Below are 20850 nucleotides of genomic sequence, written 5' to 3'. Positions count from 1 at the left end.
TTTATCACGAATTAAATAAAATTTGAATAGCTTTGTTATCATATTGCTTGATTTCAAGTAAACAAATATTATAGGAATTTGCCATCTGGTTCGAGAATGACGATTTCCGTGATTTGGGCAAATGCAATAATCCGATAGTTACCACATTATGACGCGCTGACGGCACGCCCGGCTGTGCGCAGCCGCAGATCCCAACACCCTAACGCTTACCCGACACATACACATGGCTGCTCGGTTCGGGAATACCAAACCAACGGCTGAAAACCTGAAAAGAAATCGAGTTCACTCTATCAATAATGTTTTGAATGTGGTGGACCATTTCACTGATTCCAATCCCAGAATATAACGCCGCTGCAAAAGACAGTGGCATGTGCCTTTGAGAATTCTTTTCTGTGTGACAGAAACTAAATATTGTACAGCCCAAAGCAGGAATTCATGGAGAGATATTGACAACAGGTCGAATGTTCACCTGGGATGAAATCACTGCTTGCGTGTACCTTTAGCTCGGTCAGGAAGCCACTTAACAGGTGGAAACTCCTTGCAGCATTCAGCATGTTCCCTTTCTCACAGAATACGGCCGTGTGGCCTAATGGATAAGGCGTCTGACTTCGGTGCTTGACATGGTGGAAGTTATCAGAAGATTGCAGGTTCGAGTCCTGCCACGGTCGTTTTGAAAACCTGGCAGATTCGGTTCCATTCTGTCTCTCACTCCCTGCAGCCAACTGGTTGTCTCAATTCCGCGTGGGGATTAACCGGAGTACTACACCCTCGGTGAAAACATAATGCCCGTCTTCACAACATATAATATTATGTGGTATTTCTGCAGACACTTTCATAAACAATTGGTTGGAGCTTCTCAGACGCTCAGGAGGTGCTGCTGGGAAGGTGAAGTTTATTTCCCATTGAGCTCCGTCTCCGAGCACACCTTATCGGCGAGGATTCACCACCCAGCAGTGACGGTACATTGTCCTGTCTCCAACCCTCCTCCTCTTCTTGGACTCAGCGCACTGGTCCTCTGCCTGTTCTGGGATATATTCATCACTAATTGCCAACTAGACATCAACCGCCTCAGCATCAGGACACCCTCTGAATACGCTGCCCTCCCGAATCTCTACCCCCATCCCCAAATTTACCTTCAATCACGCAGACAAAGTGCTGCTGTTGTAGAGTGGCGGACTGACCTCTACCTTGCTGAGACAAGGCGGGAACTCTCAGACACGTCTTCATCCCTACACCTTGAATAATCCCGACTGCGGACAATCACAGAACTGTCTCCGGGGTGCGGACGATCACAGAACTGTCTCCGACATTATTACAGACGTCATCAACTCTGGAGAACCTGCATTCACTGTAGAAAACTCATGGTTCCATTGCCCTGAACTGCTCGCTCTACCTCCTACTCGATTCACAAATCTGATTGTCCAGGTAGGCTCATTGTCTCGGCCTACTCCTGCCCCACTGATTATGTGTTCTCATAGCTCCAGTCCATCCTATGCCCCATACTCAGTCCCTTCCCACCTGCATTCGCGAACCTTCCCGAGCTCTTGATCGACTCACCAAATTCCAGTTTCCTGGCTATGACCGTCTCATATTCTCTGTGAACGTCCAGTCCCCGTATTAAAAGGCCTTAAAAATCTCCACATTTCTCAAGGAAAGAACCAACCAGTTCCCCTCTATCATCACCATCCTCCGTCTGGCAGAACTGGTCCTCACCTCAACAGTTTCTGCTTCGGTTCCTCCTACTAACTCCAAATTCAATGTGTAGCCATGGACACTCGCATGAGTCCAGATATGTCTCCCATTTCGTTGACTAAGTAAAACAGTCCATGTACCTGTGATGGTCCGGTCCGTGAAATCCGCATTCCCGTTCACAGTCCGGTTCATCGATCCTTATTCCGGGTTTTCCTGTGTTCCCTTGTTCCATTGAGTGCCTTAATTGAGGCGCCTGATTCTCGTTTTGGGCTGGCACATAAATACCTCTGGAAACCAAGGATTGGCTGCCGGATTGTTCCCTTACCCTCCCAGTTTGAAACCCTCACAGTACCTCGGCGGTTTCCTCGGCAGTCACCTCGGCAAGTATCCTCGACAGTTAACCCGGCACTGCGTCCTAGAAGGGACCCGCCTGTGTGTCCCAGAAGGGTTCCGGCCCTGCGTCCTGGAAGGGTCCGTGCATTGTGTCCTAGAAGTGTCCCGGCCCTGCACCTTAAAAGTGTCCCGGCCTTGCGGCCTGGAAAGGTCCCTGCCCTGCGTCCTAGAAGGGTCCCGGCCCTGCGCTCCAAGGAGGGTCCCGGCCCCGTATGTAAGAGTCTAATCAAGCCGAGTCCAAGAACAGAGCCAAATCTACTCCAAGAGCCACGTGCTGCGCTGGATTTCCTCGTCCTGCGCTGCAGCTCCTCGCCCAGCCCAGGAGTCGCCGCCATTCCAGGAAAGCCTACCATTCCATCCCCAGACCATATTTCGGGCATTCTGTACGTCTGCTTTTCTTTCTCCTACCTCCATCCAGGCGGAGGGATGCTCACAAAGCGCGTTGGCCACTTGCGTAGGTTACGGCGTCGAAGTGACGCAGAAGTATAAATCAGCCTTTAGGAAGAAGACACCAGATGTATCGGCAACAGTGATGTGGTCCCGGGATCGTAGGGCCGACCACTGAATTGCTTCCAGGCGATAGACAGAAATAAAAATGACCCAGGGTTCATAAGAGAATCTGAATGTCACAATCTTTATAACGACACGGAGAACGAGTGTTTACCTCAGATTCATTCAGAGTCCTGAGTGTTCCTTAACCAGAAGCACTGGATGAACAAAGGATCTGCAAAATGCTGAGCGGTGGAGTCGTGGCAATACTTATCACATTTACTCATGCAGAGTCAAATATCGCTGTGATGATTGTACGTTCTAGTATCAATTGTTTGGCGACAATAAAGTATGAAGTATAAAGTATTTTGCTAATTTGATAGTTGTCTATTGCTGTGTGCAGCGCTTTATCAGCTTCCCTGGTGGTCTAGTGGTTAGGATTCGGCGCTCTCACCGCCGCGGCCCGGGTTCGATTCCCGGTCAGGGAATTAACATATTGTCGCTGTAATTTAATGTGCTAATTTTAAATTATGGTGTGGATTAGCCTGCTTCCACTATAACCCCATTCCAGTCTATGCTTAACCTGCATTGGCCTGAGTCAGCATCATAAAACCACAAAATATAGGAGCAGAATTAGGCCCTCGGGCACATCGGGTTTGCTTCGACATTTCCTCTGAGCCCCATTCTCCTGCTTTTGTATCATTTCATGCCCTGATCAATCAACAATCTATCGATCTCTGACAATTATACAAAAAAACTTGGACTCCACAGGGGCCCGTGGCAATGAATTCGACAGATTCACCGCTCTATGGCTAAAGAACTCACTCCTCATCTCTGCTCTAAAAGGACGGTCCCCTATCGCGAGGCTGCGTCCTTTGGTCTTATTTTCTCCCACCATAGGAAACATCCTCTCAACATCCGCCCTATCAAGGCCTTTCACCATTCGATAGGTTTCAATGAGGTCACCGCGCAACCTACTGCATTCCAGTGAATGCAGGCCCGGCGCCAGCAAACGCTCTTCATATCACTAGCCAATCCATCCTAGCATCATTTCTCTGAATCTCCTTGGAACCTTCTCCAGGTTCAGCAATACTTCGTCAGGTAAAGGAACTAAAACTGCTTTCAATACTCCAAGCGAGGCCTCACCAGTGCTTTGTAAAGTCTCTGAATCACATCCTTGCTTTATATTCTAGTTCTCTTGAAATGAAAGCGAACATCGCATGTGCCTTTATCACCACAGATTGAACCTACAAATTAGCCTTTGGGACATTATGGTGCAGTTGTGTACGTCGCAATTGGAGGCCTGTACAAGAACTCCCAAGGCTCTTAGCGCCTCAGTTTTATTGTTTGCATTTTCTCTCCTTTTAGAAAGTGTGCTCCTTCATTTTTGATAGCAAATGTTCGACCATGTATCTCCCTGCACTGCATCCCATCTGCCACTTCTTTGTCCATTCTCCCAGCCTAAGTTCGTCTGTACCCTCTCTACCTCCGAGAAGGACCTCCTGCTCGTTTCACTCTGAAGAATCTGTACATGGTGAGTGGAGTGATTCGACTATTCCAGGTTCCAGGTCCCTGCAGTGGAACTGTTGGAATGTTTCATTAAAAACCGTTTCATGACAATATTCTGTGCCCATTTAGCGCTCGTGTAAGTTTCTTCATCTAATTTATTTGTCATCTGTCTGCCTGTGCACCAGCAAGACACGTTTAATTAGAAAGAGGACAGTCAACGCACCAGTGTCTACTCTGATTCTGACTGTTGGTGGTTGATCGAAGTCTTCGTGTTTACACATTCGTCCCGGCGGTGAACGCACCACGGGATGACATTGTTCCGCATTGCTCGTAAGAAGTGAAAAGTGACTCAGAGACAATATGACAGTATGTTCAGCAATATGACAGCATCTCCACCGCCTGATCATAGCGGTAGTCGGCTTAGTAACCAAGCATTCTTCTTTGCCATTGCCTTCATATCATGTCTGTCCAGTGATATCTGACATAACCCACTGATACGAGTCGTGAAGGTAATATGACTTGATACAGGCTCTTTGACTCAAAGATCCAATCCGACCACCTTTCCCATCAGAGTAAGTCCCAGTTTCCTGCGTGCGGACCATATTCCTCTAGGGCCCGCCCTTCTGTGAAACTGTTCTACCTGCCTGATCTACTTCTGGCAGCTCATTCCACATATTCACTGAACTCTTCATGAAAACGTTGCTGCCCACGTTTCTTTCAAATATTCCAATGTCAAATAATTTGGTCTCCTTTGCACAGAAAAAAAAAAGCTGTTAACATTCATTTTATCTCTGTTTTAAATTTCATTCCCCTCGTCTTGGAATGCACAAATGACAGGCTTGGACAAATTTTTTATATAACCCAGTTCTTGTCCTGAAAACGTCATTGTATAATTTACTTGCACTGTTTTCAGTTTAGTAGACTATTTTCCATAATGGAGCGTCCGAAACTCTACATGACACTCTATCCACAAACTCAACAACGACCTATCATAATGTCTTACTTTTCGTTCCTTCCTGTTGCCCTGAATGAGGAAGGCCGGAATGAGAAAAGGGTTTTCACTATACTTCCGAAATCAGCGAACAGTGAGCCTGTGCCTCTGGGTCCTTCGTGTTTACTGTACTCCGTAATGCCCTGCCATTTACAGCACACGTGCTTTGCAAGTTTTATTTCCAATGTGTACGACGTTATACTTATCTGCGTTGGATAACATTTACAACACATCCGCCACTTCTTTAACTGAACCAGGTACGCTTGTAATCAAGAGTAATCTCCCTCAGTATCAACAGCACCGCCTAATGTTGGGCCATGCAGAAACGTCCTGATCAGGACGCGACTTTGCATCAAAATTAGCGACATAAATAAGGATTAACGAACAACAGTGACACATCGAGCTGACCACCACACATCCTCAATTGCACCCTTCAGTTCCTTCCCAACTCCTTCCCCATTCTTAGCTCCCCACTCCAGTCATCAACTCTCTACCTTCAGTTCAGCGGCAGTGTGTGGATCGGAATTGTGTTCTATTTCTTATCGTCCAGAGATGTTACCTGACCCGCTGTCCACTATCCCTGCAGCGATTCCTTATTTGTTCTATATGACATTTGTTTGACAAGGAGAAAATGATTTTGAAAAAAAAAAATCGCAGGTGCATTCTCAATAAAGCCCGAAATAACTGTGTGAGGTCTTACAGACATTAACTTACAATAAATACAATGTATAATTTGATCTTCATCACGACTCACTGCACCTCAATCACTCGCCTATTAAACACACTCAGTGATGCTGTCTCTCTGTAGAAGAGTGTGACCATATATTTCCCATATTGGACTCCAGTCGTAATCACTCAGTTTGACTGCATCACCTTGACTCATCTGGACGGGTTCATCACTGCTCAAATCTCAGTGACTATTGCCTGGTCCAGCCGAGTTTATTGCCGTGTGCCCAGGGACGATGAGGTACAGGAACAATGAAAAACTTGCAGCATCATTGCGGGCTCGAAGAGACAGAGAGCCCGCAAACATAAATCATACAGCTCTGCATCATTAACAAAAGCTAGATATAAATCTTGTGCGATTTTCAGACTTGGAAATGATTCCTCGGGCAAACTGATGATATAGATTGGGAACGACTGATCTCCCATCGGTCCCGATTATATCCACCGAGTTAGCATGCCGGCCCAAGAAATGCCTGTGTATTCCTTTTCTTTAAACACACAGACAACTGGAAGAAGGGCTAGACTTTAATCCTCTCCAGCCAGCCATGACATTCAATAAGATCAGGCTGGTCCAAACTTGCTCTCAATCCTACTCCCCATACCACACTTGCCGGTCAAAGTTTCTCCACCAAATCTGCTTCCTTCTCCATAGGTGAGAGGAGATAAACTTCTGTCGCCTGCCTTTATTTCTACGCCCTGACAACGCCCCCAGCTTCCGATAGAAGCATATGGATATAAATGTTAAAAAACGGGACATTATTCTGAGATTTTGCTCAGGATTGAGAGGACTTTGGGGAAACAGAGCCAGTCAGGGTCTGTGGGAGAGAACAAACCCTGGGTGAAACCGTTTTCCGCCATTGGTTAACATATTAGATTGACATCTGCACACACCAATGGGAGCCAGATATGTAGCATGTCTTTGACGAGGGTTGGTTTGTGGGTTGTTGGCTGATGACGGGAGTGTGCACAGTCGTTACACCCCACCAGTCACAACCGACGAGGGTGATATTGACGGAAAATCAGCCAACCTGCTTATGTACGGCATGTACGGTCGCTCGCTGGTCAAGAGTGCAATGGGGAGTCTGTAGAGCCAGTGACATGAAACTGCGAAAGCTTTTCCCTTTCATGGACCCGTCGGCCCTGTTCAGCGACTGAGTCATAATCTCAATCCCCCTCCTATTCTCAGCTGAACAATATTTCTGATTGAAATAGTAAAATATTTTAGTGGTTCAAACTTCAATTATGTTTTAGATAAAATTCACATAGTGGTCGTGTCTTAACGGAGAACTGAACCAAAGTTCCGGGAATAGATTTATTGGAAAATCGCTGCTCCTGCATGTCTTGTTACCTGTTCGCCCCTACGTTGCCGCAACAGTTCACGTCTCCTACACTATACTCCACCCCAGCTGTGTTGTAAAGGAATATCTATAAACTTCCCACCCCAAATATGCAGTCCTTTCACTGAACACAAACATTGATTATTGATTGCTAAACGCTTGCTTCAGCCTTGAGAGGAGAGTACGGGACTGAGGAGGAAAGAAGTATGTGCAGAGAAGAAAGGGGGGGGGGAGAGAGAGAGAGAGAGAGAGAGAGAGAGAGAGAGAGAGAGAGAGAGAGAGAGAGAAGAGATAGGGGGAGAAAGAATGTGTGTGAGTTTGTGTATGTTACAGAGAGAGATACAGAAAGAGTGAGACATGGAAGTGAAGCAGGGGAGAGAATCACATCGTGGACAGGTCAAGAGAGATAAACGGGGGAGTTTGAAAGGCAGTGGAAGAGAGAGAGTTACACAGCGATTTACCAATTTCATGTTCACTTTGGGCCATCGTTTTCCTCATAGTGTTTTCTTGACCATCAGAGTATTTCACCCCAGCGAGAAAACGAAATGGCTCTTTCCGTCCCTTCATTTAAACTCGGAAGCTGGAGGTCTCGTAAGTATTGTCACCGTTCGGACGGAGGAGGGAAATACTTCATGCGTTTACACATGATCTTCCAACAGAGGGAGCGAGAGACGGCGCTACGTTAGAGTTATTGATGTTACTTCTCCCAGTTTCTTCAATTATAAAGACAATTAACTTTAAATTGTGCCATTAATTCTTAAAATTCCAGAGTTACTGCTGATTTGGATGCAGGAATTCTGCTCAGTGCGATAAATCGTCCCCAGTCTAGCTGAAGGAAGTAGGTTGGTGAACGAAGTGGGGCGCTCTGTATCCATACAGCTGTAGAACTCGCCGACATCAATCGCTCTGTTTCTACCCGAAATCTATTGTTAGATACTCGGTTGCAAAATAACAATGTCGTCGCTAAGTAAACTCCGCGAGAAAGGGTTGTTTAAGATTCCTCACCGAGATTGATCAGAGTCGGAGTGAAAATGAACTCTTGGCACTGAGAATGCAAGAGTATTGAAGAGTGTAAGAATCTTAACATTTGCCGCCTGGGTTTGGCAGAGAATGTAGCGTTCAGACAGCAGCCAGGGAGTTATTGACAGGCAGGTGGAGTTCTGGTCCCTCGTGCCTGTAGAGTGAGCGCTGCGAGCAGGGCTCGAACCTGCGCGGGGAATCCCCATTGGATTTCAAGTCCAACGCCTTAACCACTCGGCCATCGCAGCTCCATCAATGTTAATCACTTACCGTAGTATTGCAACAGAAGTGATTTATTGTCAGTGATGGGAATGATAAATCATCATTCCAATACAAATAGTGTGATTGGACAATGTGGGAATTTGTTTCAAGACAGGTAGGTCAGAACGTGAGTGTAGAGGGATAACATTGGCGTCAGTATCGTCAATGAAGGAGATTTCCACTGCTGGGGATAAAGATCAGGATTAGAATCAGGGTTATAATGACGGATATATGTCTTTTTTTGTTCTATGGCAGCTGTATTGTGTTACACATATAGAATAATAATATAAGATGCATAGGTCCATAAAACAAAGGAAAAGCAACAGGAATTCGTCCCATCCAGTCTGTTTCGCCATTGTAGCAGCGCTGATTTATGATCCCCTCAACCCCATTCTACTGGGCATGGACATTGACGTCCTTAACAAACAAGAAATTATCAACCACTGCTTCAAATACACCAAATGACTTGCCTTCCATAGCCGCCTGTGACATCTAATTCCTCAGATTCACCACCCTTTGGATAAATTTATTCTGCCTCATCCCTGTTCTAAACTATTATCTTTCTATTCTGAGGCTCCACTCTCTAATCCTAGACTGCCCCACTATAGGAAACACCCCCCGTACTACTTTAAATAGGGATTTCAATATTCGATAGATTTCAGTGAGATGCCCCTGCAGTGAGCACAGGCACGGATTACCAAACTCCCCTCGTTTGAACACGATAACCCATGCGTTCCCGGTGTCATTCCCGCGAGCCTCCTCTGGACCCTCCGAGTGTCTTCTGACCAACGTCTTATATCTGTCAACATTGCATTGTTGCTTTTATATTCTACTCTTGAACTGAATGTTAAAATTGCATGTTACAATTCCTTTACCTATGACTAAGCCTAGAAGTAGGCAAGTAGAGAATACTGCACAAGGTCTCCTTGCACCTCTGGTTTCGGAAAACTATTCTCACATAGAGACGTTTGTTATCTTTTTTCCAAGGAGCATCACCGTACTACACGATGATCTATTGACAAATCTTCGCCCATTCTCCTCAACAGTCCCTTGAATCTTGGAACAGGTTGAAGTCAGGCTACCCAGCATATTATTTCCATTCTTTAGCTTCCCTCCCTTCTTTCATAGTGCAGTGACAATTGCAATTTTCCAGTCATCCGGAACCATTCCGGAATGTAGTGATACTTGAAGGAGTACTACTAATGCCTCCAGAATCTCTTCAGCTACCTCTTCAGAACCCTGGGGTGTAGTCGTCAGGTCCAGGTGACATCTATCTTCAGTACTATTAGCTTCACCAGCACCTTCTCCGTTGTCTTAACATCTACTCTCACTTATGTCCTCTCCCACACGTTTATTGGTGCCATTATGCTGTTATCTTCCACAGCGCAGACTGACGCAAAATATTCATTCAGTTAGCCCATCTTTTATTTTTCGCCCATTACTACTTCTCCCGCCTCATTTTCCAGCTTTCTGATATCCACTCTCGCCTCCCGTTTTTTTTCATATGTCTGAAAAATTGGTATTTTCATCTCTATTATTTTCTATCAATTTTTATTTTTTTTTTCCATTGGTTTTTGAAAGTGTCTCAAACCTCCAGCTTCCCACTAATGCTTGCTGTATTATGAGCCCTCACTTTTGCCTTTATGCTAACTTTACTTTCCATTTTTGGCCACGGTTGCCTCATTCCCCCTTGACCTGGTTCGCTGCCACATACAATATGAAGGAATCCAGCGACTGGGACCCGGGCTGCACAAATGCCAGGAGTCGAGGTAACGTGATTTAATTGTCTCAAGCTCTGAATTGTAAAATTATACTCATTTACTTATTTCCTTATTTATTTGTTTATTTATTGAGCTCCAGTGACTCCCCCCCCCCCCCACACACAAATCTGTCCAGCACCGCAATCCAATTTCTGCCCACCGCACATTGGGTTTGTGTATTGCAACACTTCTCCAGCCCCTCAGTGAGTGACGGTGCCCTATCCTACCCGTGGGTGGGAGACACAGCTGCTTCCTCAGATCAATCTCACAAAATTTAATTTTGCTAGTTGCTGTTCATTTTCATGACTTGTTAGAATCAAAATCAGGTTTATAATCACTGATGTGTGACGTGAAATGTGTTAATTTCCCTGCCGCATTTCAATGCAATACATAATCTAGCAGGGAAAAAATAAATAATAATAATAAATAAACAAGTATTACAAAGTCAGTATAATATATTGAATAGATTTTTTCTAAATGTGCAAAAAACAAAAATACTGTCAATTTTGAGGTCGTGTACAAAGATTCAGTGTCCATTTAGGAATCAGATGACAGAGGAGATGACGCTTCCTGAATCACGTGTGCATTTAGGCTTCTGTACCTCCTACCTGATGGTAACAGTGAGAAAAGGGCGCTGGAGCTCCTTAATAAGGTACGCTGCTTGTTACACATCGCGTGGCATTCATGTGTTTTTTGCAGTATTTGACAGTTTTTTTTAAGAGGCCGAGTTGCTAGCTTGTCACTCAACCCAGCATGCAAGGAGAGCGTGCAAGGAGCCGGCTAGATTCGAACACGATAGCATTTGCCTTGCAGTTCAGTGCTGATGCCAGTACACCATTAGCCACCTCCTCTCGCGTGTACATGGAGCATTTCCCCATCTACTGGGAATGGAACTGAATGAGGAAATTTCACAGCAAAACGCGACAACACTTCATTAAATAAATTACTGAAATGCTTTGAATAAGACTGGACAGCAATATAGGTTAAAAATATTGCTTCCCCACATTTGTTCTGTGATTATCATTGAAGCCTTGAGGCTGAATAGAAATATGATTTTAGATTACTGGCATCACGTGCACATTTGGAGAAACAAGAACTTAACTTTTATTGTATATGCAACACACATCAAAGTTGCTGGTGAACGCAGCAGGCCAGGCAGCATCCCTAGGAAGAGGTACAGTCGACGTTTCAGGACTGACGAAGGGTCTCGGCCTGAAACGTCGACTGTACCTCTTCCTAGAGATGCTGCCTGACCTGCTGCGTTCACCAGTAACTTTGATATGTGTTGCTTGAATTTCCAGCATCTGCAAATTCCTGTTGTTTGCGTTTTATTGTATATAATGCATTTAATTGCATAATAGAAACATAGAAAATAGGTGCAGGAGTAGGCCATTCAGCCCTTCGAGCCTGCACCACCATTCAGTATGATCATGGCTAATCATCCAACTCAGAACCCTGTACCAGCCTTCCCTCCATACCCTCTGATCCCTTTAGCCACAAGGGCCATATCTAACTCCCTCTTAAATATAGCCAATGAACTGGCCTCAACTGTTTTCTGTGGCAGATAATTCCACAGATTCACCACTCTCTGTGTGAAAAAGTTTTTCCTAACCTCGGTCCTAAAAGGCTTCCCCTTTATCCTCAAATTGTGACCCCTCGTTCTGGACTTCCCCAACATCGGGAACAATCTTCCTGTATCTAGCCTGTCCAATCCCTTTAGGATTTTATACGTTTCAATCAGATCCCCCCTCAATCTTCTAATTTCCAACGAGTATAAGCCTAGTTCATCCAGTCTTTCATCATATGAAAGTCCTGCCATCCCAGGAATCAATCTGGTGAACCTTCTTTGTACTCCCTCTATGGCAAAGATGTCTTTCCTCAGATTAGCGGACCAAAACTGCACACAATACTCCAGGTGTGATCTCACCAAGGCCTTGTACAACTGCAGTAGTACCTCCCTGCTCCTGTACTCGAATCCTCTTGCTATAAATGCCAGCATACCATTCGCCTTTTACACCGCCTGCTGTACCTGCATGCCCACTTTCAATGACTGGTGTATAATGACACCCAGGTCTCGTTGCACCTCCCCTTTTCATAATCGGCTACCATTCAGATAATAATCTGTTTTCCTGTTTTTGCCACCAAAGTGGATAACTTCACATTTATCCATATTAACTTGCATCTGCCATGAATTTGCCCACTCACCTAACCTATCCAAGTCACCCTGCATCCTCTTAGCATCCTCCTCACAGCTAACACTGCCGCCCAGCTTCGTGTCATCCGCAAACTTGGAGATGCTGCATTTTAGTTCCTCATCCAAGTCATTAATATATATGGTGCTGACGCTTTGCAGTAATTCAATTGAGACAAAAATGCCGTGTTGATGATTTTCGTTTGCAATCCATATCTGCTTCTCGTTTAAGTGTTCAACAATAATTGGTATCCAGTTGCCCTGATACCATTTCTCCATGACTATAATGTGTTGGTGAAACCTTTCGCTTTGCTTGTCACTGACAGCGCCCAGATTTGTAGGGAAAAAGTCCAAATGGGAATGCAGAAAATGAGTCTTTTTGTGATACGTTGGACTTTGTGATCGGCTACACGTAGTTTGTGCCCTGTAGTTGCCAAAAAAAAAAAAAAAATCAACAACCTTCTGAAATGTTTTCCATGCGAATATCCACCCGCACCCCCGGTCCCGCAAGAGGTTCCTTGAATCGCCTGTCATTGATGACCTGTTTGATCTGTGAACCAACACAAATACTTTCCTTAATCTTGGTAGCAGTTGTCATGAGAAATATCTGTTTCAAGTATCGAAATCCCACAACATCTTTGTTCATTTCTTTCACAATGTTTCAAAAGCCCCAGTTTTACATGAGGAGGAGGCAAAAAATATCTTCGGGTCTCCAAGTGGCTTAAATGCCATTCTTTAATGCCCTGGAGCCAACTGCTTACACAGTGGCCAATCTGTTTTAAGAGATCCTGTAGCACGGTAATTCCATTCACAAATGAAAAAGTATTTGGTGTATCGAAGCTGCATTCTAGTAGTAGCACCATTACTTTCAGATCAACACAGATGTTTTAGTTGTAGTTGTTTCAACAAGAATTCCAAATTCCAGTGATTTACATTCATACGTACTGCACAGCCGACTGGGATTCAGCGGTGATTGCACAGCAGGTCGGTATGGGACGCTGTACACTGCGGGTCGGTATCGGTGGGCGACGGCACAGCTGGTTGGTATTGGAGGGTGCACACAGCCTGTTGGTATTGGAGGGTGCACACAGCCGGTTGGTATTGGAGGGTGCACACAGCCTGTTGGTATTGGAGGGTGCACACAGCCGGTTGGTATTGGAGGGTGCACACAGCCTGTTGGTGTTGGAGGGTGACCGTGCAGCCGGTTGGTATTGGAGGGTGCACACAGCCTGTTGGTATTGGAGGGTGCACACAGCCGGTTGGTATTGGAGTTTGGACATTAGAAACCATAGAAAACCTACCGCCCAATAAAAGCCCTTCGGCTCTCAACGTTGTGCCGAACATGCCCCTACCTTAGAAATTACTACGTGAAAAACTTACCCCTGACATCTCCTCTGTACTTACTCCCCAGCACCTTAAACCTGTGTCCTTTGGTGGTAGCCATTTCAGCCCTTGGAAAAGCCTCTGACTATCTACAAAATCAATGCCTCTCATCATCTTGTACACCCCTATCAGGTCACCTCTCATCCTCCAGCTTGAACTCCATCTGTCACTTCACAGCCAAGTTTTGCATCCTATCAAAGTCCCGCTGTAACCTCTCCTCCATCGCTCCAAGGAGAAAAGGCCGAGTTCACTAAACCTATTCTCATAGAGCATGCTCTCCAATCCAGGCAACATCCTTGTAAATCTCCTCTGCACCCTTTGTATGGTTTCCACATCCTTCCTGTAGTGAGGCAACCAGGACTGAGCACAGTACTCCAAGTGGGGCCTGACCGGGGTCCTATATAGCTGCAACATTACCTTTCGGCTCCTAAATTCAATTCCACGATTAATGAAGGCCAATACACCGTGTACCTTCTTAACCACAGAGTCAACCTGTGCAACTGCTTTGAGTGTCCTCTGGATTCGGACACCAAGATCCGCCTGATCATCGGCATTGCCAATAGTTTTACCATTAATGCTATATTCTGCCATCATATTTGACCTACCAAAATGAACTAATTCATACTTATCTGCGTTGAACTTCTCAGCCCAGTTTTGCTTCCACTCAATGTCTTGCTGTAACCTCTGACAGCCCTCCACGCTATCCACAACACCTCCAAACTTTGTGTCATCAGCAAAATTACGAATCCATCCCTCCACTACATTGACGCTGTGTAGCATCATAGTTTTCAGGCGTAACACTGACAAATGGATAAAAAGACTCCATTGTTGTGGGTCATGCTGGCATCCCAAAGCATATCCAGGCATTACTGAACAAGATAAAAAACGTCACACATCAAAGTTGCTGGTGAACGCAGCAGGCCAGGCAGCATCTCTAGGAAGAGATACAGTCGACGTTTCGGGCCGAGACCCTAAGTCAGGACTAACTGAAGGAAGAGCTAGTAAGAGATTTGAAAGTGGGAAGGGGAGCGGGGAGATCCAAAATGATAGGAGAAGGCAGGAGGGGGAGGGATGGAGCCAAGAGCTGGACAGGTGATTGGCAAAAGGGATATGAGAGGATCATGGGACAGGAGGTCCGGGGGGAAAGACAAGGGGGAGGGGGGAAATCCAGAGGATGGGCAAGGGGTATAGTCAGAGAGACAGAGGGAGAAAAGGAGTGAGAGAAAAAGAATGTGTGTATATAAATAAGTAACAGATGGGGTACGAGGGGGAGGTGGGGAATTAGTGGAATTTTGAGAAATCAGTGTTCATGCCATTAGGTTGGAGGCTACCCAGACAGAATATAAGGTGTTGTTCCTCCAACCTGAGTGTGGTTTCATCTTTATAGTAGAGGAGGCCGTGGATAGACATATCTGAATGGGAATGGGATGTGGAATTATAATGTGTGGCCACTGGGAGATCTTGCCTTCTCTGGCGGACAGAGCGTAGATGTTCAGCGAAATTGTCTCCCAGTCTGCTTCGGGTCTTGCCAATATATAGAAGGCCATATCTAGAGCACCGGACACAGTATATCACATGTGAAGTGAACTCATCAGGTCGGGTAGCATCAGTTAGAAATCATGAGTCGACGTTTCGGGCCGGAACCCTTCGTCACGACTGAAGAATGAAAGATGGGGAAGGATTTGAAGAATGCTTGTAGCTTCAGTTGAAAGACCAGTAATTTGAAAGACAAAGGATGGGGGAGGGGAAACATTGACATCATAGCCCTGAAAACAATGGGTGGTAGAAGAAGGAGGCGGAACAATGAGAGAGCTGGGGGAGGGGCTAGAGTGATATAGGGATAGAGGAAGTGAGGGGGAGGGAATTACCGGAAGTTAGAGAATTCTATGTCCATACCAAGGGGCTGGAGACTACCTAGACGGTATATGAGGTGTTGCTCCTCCAACCTGTTAGCCTCATCATGGCAGTAGAGGAGGCCATGTATGGACATATCTGAATGGGAATGGGAAGCAGAGTTGAAGTGGGTGGCTACCGGGAGATCCTGTCTGTTGTGGCGGACGGAGCAGAGGTGCTCGATGAAGCGGTCCCCCAATCTGCGTCGGGTTTCACCGATGTAGAGGAGGCCGCACCGGGAGCACCACATGCAATAGATGACCACAACAGACTCACAAGTGAAGTGTTGTCTCACCTGGAAGGACTGTTTGGGGCCCTGAATGTTTGCAAGAGATGAGGTGTAGGGACAGGTGTAGCACTAACGCTTATAGGGATAAGTGCCAGGTGGGAGATCAGTGAGGACGGACGTGCGGATAAGGGAGTCACGGAGGGACCGATCCCTGCGGAAAGCGGAGAGGGGTGGAGAGGGAAAGATGTGCTTAGTGGTGGGGTCCTGATGAATGTGGCGGAAGTTGCGGAGGATAATGTGCTGGATCCAGAGGCTGGTGGGGTGGTAGGTAAGGACAAGGGGAACTCTGTCTCTGTTGTGGTTGCGGGAGGATAGGGTGAGAGCCGAAGTGCGGGAAATGGAGGATATGAGGGTGAGGGCATCATTGAGACGGTAGAAGGGAAACCACGATCCTTAATGAAAGAGGACATTTGAGATGTCCTGGAACGGAAAGCCTCATCCTCAGAGCAGATGCAGCGGAGACGGAGGAACTGTTCCCCATTCCCCATTCCTCTTTCATCCTCTCTGTCGCCTTACCTACCTATCACCTCCCTCTGGTGTTCTAGAATTTTACTTTACTAATACACCAGAGGCAGCTAAAAGTGTTTTCCCTTCAAGAAGATAAACGGGATATTGTGTGGGGAGATGTGGGTCAGCCAGCAAATATATTGTAGAAGGGAAGTAACACAGCGCTGGAGTACGCCTTCATCTGATCAGGGGAGCTGTTGTCAGGGGTAGTACAACGGTCAACTTTTCTGTTTCAGCTGTGGTAATGTAGAACAGTAGACAGAAAACTGTTCATGTAATTTAAATCCTGGCAGAAATCAGAGATTGGAGTTAGAGAAGGGTCAGAATATGTTGGAATATTGTTTAATCTGACAATTTCATGCTCAAACTTATTGAATGCCATTTACTTCTGCATGATAAATAACTTCAATATTTCTTTATTTTAAATGCTTTGAGCAACAAATTTACTCATGTTTTGTCAGATTGTAACTGAATATTTTAGTAACAGTTTAACTGTAAGGAACAGGAGAGTTTCTGAAATGATTTAAAGTGTAAATAATTTGCATGTATCAGGTGTTTAAAGTGTGGCCACACTGCGTTCATTTCAGAGAAAGAGATGTGCGTAAATTTGCGTTAACTTCTCAGGGCCCCCACTCAGCAGATTTTTTTTTATCTCTCCCTTGGTTCTTTGAAAAATGTGTGAAAGCTTTTTATTGTGGGAATTACCTGGTTAGTTTAAGTTTAGCAGTTACTTGCAGAAGGATCCATAGGAAGAATAAAACAAGAATGGATTTCACTGTCCTGTCTGTTTTTGGTTTGTATTTCTTTATTTTCCATGGAACTGATGTTGGCAAAAAGACAGATTCCAGACTGGCCATGTGTAATCTGGGTTGAGAATGAAAGTTGTACCATTCCATTCTTGATATGGGACGCTTACATTTCTGGGGTAAATGGGCATTCAGGCATTAGTGGATAGTTAAATATGGAGATTGAATTTAACATTCGGGGAGCAATTCCAAAATTTGCTTTTACTAACAAGACTTCCTATAGAACATGTTTATCAAACAGTTTCTGGCTATTCGAATTAAAATGATTTGGTGTGTCAGACCAGACACTGCAAGTCTAGTACACAGTTGTAAAGGGTATAAAAGCTTCTAGGATGTCAAGGATTTGGAGAGGGTGCGGAAGAGAGTTATCAGGACGTGGACTGTATTAGAGGGCACGTGCTATTATGAGTGGTCGGGCAAACTTGAGGTGTTTTCTCAGGAGCGGCGGAGGCAGAGGGTAGATCTGACAGAGGTTTATAAGATTAAGAGAGGCGTAGATAGAACTGAGACACGTATCTTTTTTTTTCCCCTAGTGTTGAAATGTCTAACACCGGGGGCCATGCAATTAATATGAGAAGGGATAAACTGAAAGGAGATGTGAGAGACAAGTTCGTTGACATAGGGGCTGGAATGCGTGTCTGGGGTGCTGCTAGAGGCAGATATAGCAGGGACTTTTAAGAAACGCTTAGAAGTCATGAATGGAAAATGGAGGGATATAGACATGATGTACACACAAGGAATTCATTTAATGGGCATTTGGCTACTAATTTATTTGACCTAGTACAATATTTTGGTCCGAATATACTGTTGCTGTGTTGCACTGTTCTATGATCTATAACATTGTTAAGTCTACAATGTTTTGATGTGCTTTTCAGTTCAGTGTGTTGCTTTTGCATACTGAGCTCCAGAACATCTTTCATCATTTTGTCCAACTTTGCCGATCCATTCCTCATTTCCACAAAGGATTTCCCACAACACTCCCTGGGACTGGGAGCCTTTCCCTATCACCAGGCTGAGGAAGAGCGGCGAATGCTCTGTCAGGGTTCCGTTCTCTGTGAGTTCTGTGACTTCCTGTAAGCAATGAACCTTTTGCGTGATAGACTAAGTGAAACAGAATGGGAAGACCATATCTGCTCAGTGATGGGACGTCCTAGTAACTCTGTGTAACGCTCAGCTATATTGGCTCGTAACCCTGTCCGCCGCCCACCTTGTCTCCCGGTTACATCGGTTGCCACCTGATGCAGCTTCAAACATCAATCATCAGCCTGCACACAATGTATGTTTTACCAATGACACTTTATAGATATTACTAAGTCTATGAGATTAATAGAAGTTCAATACAAAAAAAGGAATGGAAAAGGCGCCAGACTTATCAAAGTTCAGTTTCTTCGTGCACACGTTGGAGCCCGGGGACCTCTTCGGGACCACTCTGACCCCTTCGACTCGCAGCTCGGGACCACCCGGAGTGATCGACCGGAGCTTTCCCCGCACGTCCGTCGTCCTCCCGGTCTCATCTCCAACTCACTGCCAAAATCCCCTGGTTCCCAGCCATATGACAGAACATATCACCCCAAGAAAGAATAACATGGAAACCCATTGGTTCGTTTACTCTGTTATCTATAATATAACCCTAACAAAGTGCTAGCTAGAGACTTTATCAGCATTTAACATAACAAAGAAACCATTTTAATTAAGATATGCAGTAACATAGAAGATTAAAATAACAAAGAAGCCATTTTGATTAACATACGCAGTAACATAAAAGAAGAAACCGCTCACACTCTCCCCCCACCAAATGACATTAACAAAGTTCACCTTTGCTCCTTGCAAAACACAAAACCCAACCTATGTGCATATAGCAGTAATATAACTTCCCAGGGCAGTAGAGATCACACCCTGTTCTCCCGGCGCTATATAAGTCAACCTCTCCGGGGCGGGGGTGGGGTGGTGCCTACTTCTCTGAGACCTTTGTACCTCCTCTGCTGACTCTTCTGGCTCAGACACCACAGGTGACACCCGGGCCTACCTGTAGGACCCTCACCTTCACGCTCACTGGGACACCTCGGCACCTGTGAGCCCTCTGCCTTGGGTTCTGGTTCCACCCTCTCTCCCCGCAAAGCCGGCTGTCTTTCAGGAGGCTCCTCAACAACCTCCATCCTCTCATCTACCTCAATGGGGGAAGGGCCAGGAGCCTCTTCTTCCGGTACCGGGGAATCAGCGAACGGAAACAGGTGCCACACGTCCGAATCGTCATTTTCCGATGACGTATCCCTTTTTGGGGTGGGGACCGGCCCCCATCTCTTTCGCAGCGGGCTCTTCCCTCGCCCTGCGCCCTCGCAGAGTCCTCATACTAGGCGTAAACTCCCATTCGGGCACTTGGTCTACCTGCGCCTCTCGACCCAGAGGCAACAAGTGGTTCCGATGGAGTACATTGACAGGCCCCTTCCCATCATCGGGTCTCACCCGGTAAACAGGGAGATTCGGCATCTGGCTCTCTACCACATTGGGGGTGACCGCCCAACGATCCGTCAAATTGTGCCTACCAGGTAGTCCTAAATTCCGGATAAGGACCCGGTCTCCCGGCAATAGTTGGGCGAACTTGACTTTCTGATCATACCTCTTCTTATTCCTCTGATTCTGCTTGGTGGACGCCGCCTCAGCCAACTCGTACGCCCTTTTCAACTCTCTGCTCATATCGGGCACATACTTCAGAATCGGGCTTCGAATGTCATTCACACGCTTCAGTCCCAAAACACAGGTCAATGGGCAACTTCGCTTCCCGCCCGAACATCAGATAATAAGGCGAGTACCCCGTAGCATCATTGTAAGTACAATTGTAACAGTGAACCAAATGGCCGATGTGCTGACTCCACTTACTCTTCTGTCCAATCTCCAAAGTGCCGGGCATGTCCAGCAGGGTCCGGTTAAACCTCTCGGGCTGAGGATCACCCTGCGGGTGATAGGGTGTGGTCCTGGATTTCTCGACCCCAAGCATACCCAGTAGTTCACCGATAAGCCTGCTCTCGAAGTCCCGTCCCTGATCACCATGGATCCGCCGGGAGAGTCCATAATGGACGAAGTACATCTCCCATAACACCTTCGCCACTGTAGTCGCTTTCTGGTCCTTAGTAGGAAAAGCCTGCGCATATCTAGTGTAGTGATCCGTGATGACCAAGACTTTGGCTGTGTTGCTGGTGTCTGGCTCAATAGACAGGAAATTCATACACACCAGGTCCATGGGTCCCGCACTCTGCAAGTGGGACAAAGGGTGCTCCTGCGCAGGCGGGGTCTTCCTCCGGATGCAGCGACTACAGGTCTTACAGTATTCTTCAACCTCCCCCCTCATCCGGGGCCAGTAAAACCGGTCCTTGAGTAATCCATAGGTCTTTTCTACCCCCAAATGCCCGGAATCATCATGTAGTGCCTGGAGCACGGTCTTCCGATACTTCTGCGGCATGACCAACTGCCATCGCCGGGGTGGTCTGGGGGCTACGTGACCCGGTACAAGATTTGGTTCTTCAGCTTCAACCGAGGCCACTCCTTCAGTAGTAGGGGCACTGAGGCGTGCTTCGCCTTCTCCACCTGCCCCATACCCCCCCCCCC

General features: G+C 46.1%; 3 non-coding genes across 3 annotated transcripts; 2 read left to right on the top strand and 1 right to left on the bottom strand.

The window, feature by feature from the left end:
* Window positions 1-575: 575 nt before the first annotated feature.
* On the top strand, window positions 576-668 carry trnar-ucg (transfer RNA arginine (anticodon UCG)). The gene is made up of 2 exons: window positions 576-612; window positions 633-668. It is a non-coding gene; the product is annotated as a tRNA-Arg (tRNA).
* Window positions 669-2990: 2322 nt separating this feature from the next.
* Window positions 2991-3062, top strand: trnae-cuc (transfer RNA glutamic acid (anticodon CUC)). Its single transcript has one exon. It is a non-coding gene; the product is annotated as a tRNA-Glu (tRNA).
* Window positions 3063-8323: 5261 nt separating this feature from the next.
* Window positions 8324-8405, bottom strand: trnas-uga (transfer RNA serine (anticodon UGA)). Its single transcript has one exon. It is a non-coding gene; the product is annotated as a tRNA-Ser (tRNA).
* Between the last annotated feature and the right edge of the window lie 12445 nt (window positions 8406-20850).

The sequence above is a fragment of the Mobula birostris genome, chromosome 13 (genome assembly GCF_030028105.1).
Source record: "Mobula birostris isolate sMobBir1 chromosome 13, sMobBir1.hap1, whole genome shotgun sequence".
Taxonomy (NCBI): Eukaryota; Metazoa; Chordata; class Chondrichthyes; order Myliobatiformes; family Myliobatidae; genus Mobula; species Mobula birostris.
This window is presented reverse-complemented; position numbering and strand designations above follow the sequence as displayed.